The sequence below is a fragment of the Lynx rufus genome, unplaced genomic scaffold (assembly GCF_022079265.1).
Source record: "Lynx rufus isolate CCGP_SWC_20201006 ecotype Redwood Valley unplaced genomic scaffold, mLynRuf1.p SCAF_17, whole genome shotgun sequence".
NCBI lineage: Eukaryota > Metazoa > Chordata > Mammalia > Carnivora > Felidae > Lynx > Lynx rufus.
In genome coordinates, this window is record NW_025814831.1 from 72,660 (window position 1) to 78,470 (window position 5,811).

Sequence of the window (5,811 nt, forward strand, 5' to 3'; positions counted from 1 at the left end):
GGCCAAAGCGACACCAGTGTTGTGAATTCCATGTAAGGCTGAAGTGAGGGCACATGCGCAGCTGTGGATCTGGTTTAGAGTTAGTGTGGTAGATAAGGTTAGGTGTAGGGTGAGAATTATGGTTAGGGTTATGGTGACGGTTAGGTCCCAGGAGACTCTCCAATCACATAGTTTCTAATGGCAAGATTTTATTCTTTTTGATGGCTAATACTCCATTGTGTATGTATATATACATATATGTATATATACATATACATATATACTATATATACATATATGTATATATACTACATATATATACTATGTATATGTGTATGTATATATGTGTATATATGTATGTATGTGTATGTACCACATCTTTATCCATTCATCCATCGATGGATATTTGGGCTTTTTCCATACTTTAGCTATTGTTGGTAGTACTGGTATAAACTTTGGGGTTCACGTGTCCCTTCGAAATAGCATATCTGTTTCCCTTGGATTAATACCTAGTAGTGCATCTGCTGGGTTGTAGGATAGTCCTCTTTTTCATTTTTTGAGGAATCTACATACTGTTTTCCAGAGTGGCTGCACCAGTTTGCATTCCCACCAGCATTGCAAGAGTTCCTCTTTCTCCATTTCCTCGACAACATCTGTTGTTGCCTGAGTTGTTAACGTTAGCCATTCTCACAGGGGTGAGGGGGTGTTTCATTGTGGTTTAGATTTGTATTTCCCTAATGATGAGTGATGTTGAGCAGTTTTTCATGTGTCGGTTGGTCATCTGGATGTCTTCCTTGGAGGAGTATTTGCTCATGTTTTTGCCCATTTCTTCACTGGATTACTTGTTTTTTGGGTGTTGAGTTCGATATGTTCTTTATAGATTTTGAATACTAATCCTTTATCTCATATGTCTTTTGCAAATATCTTCTCCCAATCTGTTTGTTGCCCTTTAGTTTTGCTGATTGTTTCCTTCTCTGTGCAGAAGACTTTTTATTTTGATGAGGTCCTAATAGTTCATTTTTGCTTTTGTTTCCCTTGCCTCTGGAGACATGTTGTGTAAGAAGTTGTGGAGGCCAACATTAAGAGGTTTTTGCCTGCTTTCTCCTTGAGGATTTTGATGGCTTCCTATCTTACATTTAGGTTTTTCATCCGTTTTGAGTGCTTTTTTTGTGAGAAAGTGGTCCAGGATCATTTTTCTGCATATCACTGTCCAGTTTTCCCAGCTCACTTGCTGAGGAGACTGTCTTTATTACATTGGATATTCTTTCTTTTTGTCAAAGATTAGTTGGCCATACATCTGTGGGTCCAATTCTGTGTTCCTATTCTCATCCATTGATCTGAGTGTCTGTTCTTATGCCAGTACCGTACTGTCTTGATGATTACAGCTTTCTAATACAGCTTAAAGTTCAGGATTGTGATACCTCCTACTTAGGTTTTCTTTTTCAAGATTGTTTTGGCTATTCAGGGTCTTTCTGGTTCGATACAAATTGGATGATTGTTTGTTGTAGCTCTGTGAAGAATGCTGGTGTTATTTCGATAGGTATTGCATTGAATATGTAGATTGCTTTGGGTACTATTGACATTGTAACAATATTTGTTCTTCCTATCCAGGAGCATGGAATGTTTTTCGTTTTTGTGTGTTTGTCATCTTCAATTTCTTTCATAATCTTTCTATAGATTTAAGTGTATAGATTTTTCACCTCTTTGGTTAGATTTATTCCTAGGTATTTTATGGGTTTTGGTGCAATTGAAAATGGGATCGGTTCCCTGATTTCTCTTTCTGCTGCTTCATTGTTTGTGTACAAGAATGCAACTAATTTCTGTGCATTGATTTTATATCCTGCCACTTTGCTGAATTCATGGATCATTTCTAGTAGTTTTTTGTTGGAATCCTTTTATCGGGAAAGGATGCTGTATTTTGTCAAATGCTTTCAATGCATCTATTGAGTGCATCATGTGGTTCTTGTCCTTTCTTTTATTGATGTGATTAATCCCATTGATTATTTTGTGGATATGGATCCAGCCTTGCATTCCAGGTATAAGTCCCTCTTGGTCGTGGTGAATAAAGTTTAAATGTATTGTTGGATCTGGTTGGCTAATATCTTGTGGAAGAGTTTTGCATCCATGTTCATAATGAAAATTGGTCTATACTTCTCTTTCTTAGTGGATCTTTGTCTGGTTTTGGAATCCAGGTAATTCTGATTCATAAGAAGAGTTTGGAAGTTTTCCTTCCATTTCTATTTTTGGGACAGCTTCAAGAGAATAGGTGTTAACTCTTCCTTAAATGTTTGGTATAATTCCCCTGGAGAGCCATCTGGCCCTGGGCTCTTGTTTTTTGGGAGATTTTTGATTATTAATTCAATTCTTTACTGGTTATGGGTCTGTTCAAATTTTCTATTTCTTCCTCATTCAGTTTTCATAGTTTATATATTTCTAGGAATTTTTCCATTTCTTCCACATTGCCCATTTTATTGGTATATAATTGCTTATAATATTCTCTTATTATTGTTTGTATTTCTGCTTTGTTGGTTGTGATCTCTCCTCATTCATTCTTGATTTTATTTATTTGGGTCCTTTCCTTATTCTTTTTGATCCAACTGGCTGGTGGTTTAACAATTTTATTAACTATTTCAAAGAACCAGCTTCTGGTTACATTGATCTCTTCTACTGTTTTGGTGTGTGTGTGTGGGGGGGGGGGGGTATCGTTGTTTGTTTTTGTTTTTTTCAGTTTCGATAGCATTGATTTTTGCTATAATCTTTATCATTTCTTGTCTTCTGCTGGATTTGGTATTTATTGATGATGATCTTTTTTTCCATCTCTTTAAGGTATAAGGTTAGGTTGTGTATCTGAGACATTTCTTCCCTCTTTAGGAAGGCCTGGATTGCTATAAACTTCTTCTTATGACTACCTTTGCTGCATCCCAGAGGTTTTGGGCTGTGGTGGTATCAATTTCATTGGCTTCCATGTACTTTTTAATTTTCTCTTTAACTTCTTCGTTCACCCATTCATCCTTTTTTTTTTAATTTTAGTTTTTATTATTTACAATTTACATTCAAATCAGTTACCATATACTGCAATAGTTATTTCATGAGCAGATTCCTTAGTGTCCCTTACCCATTTAGCCCATCCCCCCTCCCACAAACCCTCCAGTAACCCTCTGTTTGTTCTCCATATTTGTGTGTGCTTCTGTTTTGTACCCTCGCTGTTTTTATATTATTTTTGTTTCCCTTCCATTATGTTCATCTGTTTTGTCTCTTTTGTTTTCAATATATGAAGTTTATTGTCAAATTGGTTTCCAAACAACACCCAGTGCTCATCCCAAAAGGTGCCCTCCTCAATACCCATCACCCACCCTCCCTTCCCTCCCACCCCCCCCATCAACCCTCAGTTTGTTCTGTTTTTAAGAGTGTCGTATGCTTTGGCTCTCTCCCACTCTAACCTCTTTTTTTTCTTCCCCTCCCCCATAGGTTTCTGTTAAGATTCTCAGGATCCACATAAGAGTGAAACCATATGGTATCTGTCTTTCTCTGTATAGCTTATTTCACTTAGCATCACACTCTCCAGTTTCATCCATGTTGCTACAAAGAGCCATATTTCATTCTTTCTCATTGCCACGTAATACTCCATTGTGTATATAAACCACAATTTCTTTATCCATTCATCAGTTGATGGACATTAAGGCTCTTTCCACAATTTGGCTATTGTTGAGAGTGCTGCTATAAACATTGGGGTACAAGTGCCCCTATGCATTAGCACTCCTGTGTCCCTTGGGTAAATTCCTAGCAGTGCTATTGCTGGGTCATAGGGTAGGTCTATTTTTAATTTTCTGAGGAACCTCCACACTGTTTTCCAGAGTGGCTGCACCAATTTGCATTCCCACTAACAGTGCAAGAGGGTTCCCGTTTCTCCACATCCTCTCCAGCATCTATAGTCTCCTGATTTGTTCATTTTGGCCACTCTGACTGGCGTGAGGTGATATCTGAGTGTGGTTTTGATTTGTATTTCCCTGATGAGGAGCGACGTTGAGCATCTTTTCATGTGCCTGTTGGCCATCCGGATCTCTTCTTTAGAGAAGTGTCTATTCATGTTTTCTGCTCATTTCTTCACTGGGTTATTTGTTTTTCGGTGTGGAGCTTGGTGAGCTCTTTATAGATTTTGGACACAAGCCCTTTGAACGATATGTCATTTGCAAATATCTTTTCCCATTCCATTGGTTGCCTTTTAGTTTTGTTGGTTGTTTCCTTTGCTGTGCAGAAGCTTTTTATCTTCATGAGGTCCCAATAGTTCATTTTTGCTTTTAATTCCCTTGCCTTTGGGGATGTGTCAAGTAAGAGATTGCTACGGCTGAGGTCAGAGAGGTCTTTTCCTGATTTCTCCTCTAGGGTTTTGATGGTTTCCTGTCTCACATTCAGGTCCTTTATCCATTTTGAGTTTATTTTTGTGAATGGTGTGAGAAAGTGGTCTAGTTTCAATCTTCTGCATGTTGCTGTCCAGTTCTCCCAGCACCATTTGTTAAAGAGACTGTCTTTTTTCCATTGGATGTTCTTTCCTGCTTTGTCAAAGATTAGTTGGCCATACATTTGTGGGTCTAGTTCTGGAGTTTGTATTCTATTCCATTGGTCTATGTGTCTGTTTTTGTGCCAATACCATGCTGTCTTGATGATTACAGCTTTGTCGTAGAGGCTAAAGTCTGGGATTGTGATGCCTCCTGCTTTGGTCTTCTTCTTCAAAATTACTTTGGCTATTCAGGGCCTTTTGTGGTTCCATATGAATTTTAGAATTGCTTGTTCTAGTTTCGAGAAGAATGCTGGTGCAATTTTGATTGGGATTGCATTGAATGTGTAGATAGCTTTGGGTAGTATTGACATTTTGACAATATTTATACTTCCAATCAATGAGCAAGGAATGTTTTTCCATTTCTTTATATCTTCTTCAATTTCTTTCATAAGCTTTCTATAGTTTTCAGCATACAGATCTTGTACGTCTTCCTAGGTATTTTATGCTTCTTGGCGCAATTGTGAATGGGATTAGTTTCTTTATTTGTCTTTCTGTTGCTTCATTATTAGTGTATGAGAATGCAACTGATTCCTGTACATTGATTTTGTATCCTGCAACTTTGCTAAATTCATGTATCAGTTCTAGCAGACTTTTGGTGGAGTCTATCACATATTCCACGTATAATATCATGTCATCTGCAAAAAGTGAAAGCTTAACTTCATCTTTGCCAATTTTGATGACTTTGATTTCCTTTTGTTGTCTGATTGCTGATGCTAGAACTTCCAACACTATGTTAAACAACAGCGGTGAGAGTAGGCATCCCTGTCGTGTTCCTGATCTCAGGGAAAAAGCTCTCAGTTTTTCCCCATTGAGGATGATGTTAGCTGTGGGCTTTTCATAAATGGCTTTTATGATCTTTAAGTATGTTCCCTCTATCCCAACTTTCTCGAGGGTTTTTATTAAGAAAGTTTGCTGAATTTTGTCAGAGGCCTTTTCTGCATTGATTGACAGGATCATATGGTTCTTATCTTTTCTTTTATTAATGTGATGTATCACATTGATTGATTTGCGAATGTTGAACCAGCCCTGCATCCCAAGAATGAATCCCACTTGATTATGGTGAATAATTCTTTTTATATGCTGTTGAATTTGAGTTGCTAGTATCTTATTGAGAATTTTTGCACCCATATTCATCAGGGATATTGGCCTGTAGTTCTCTTTTTTTACTGGGTCTCTGTCTGGTTTAGGAATCAAAGTAATACTGGCTTCATTGAATGAGTCTGGAAGTTTTCCTTCCCTTTCTATTTTTTGGAATAGCTTGAGAAGGATAAGTA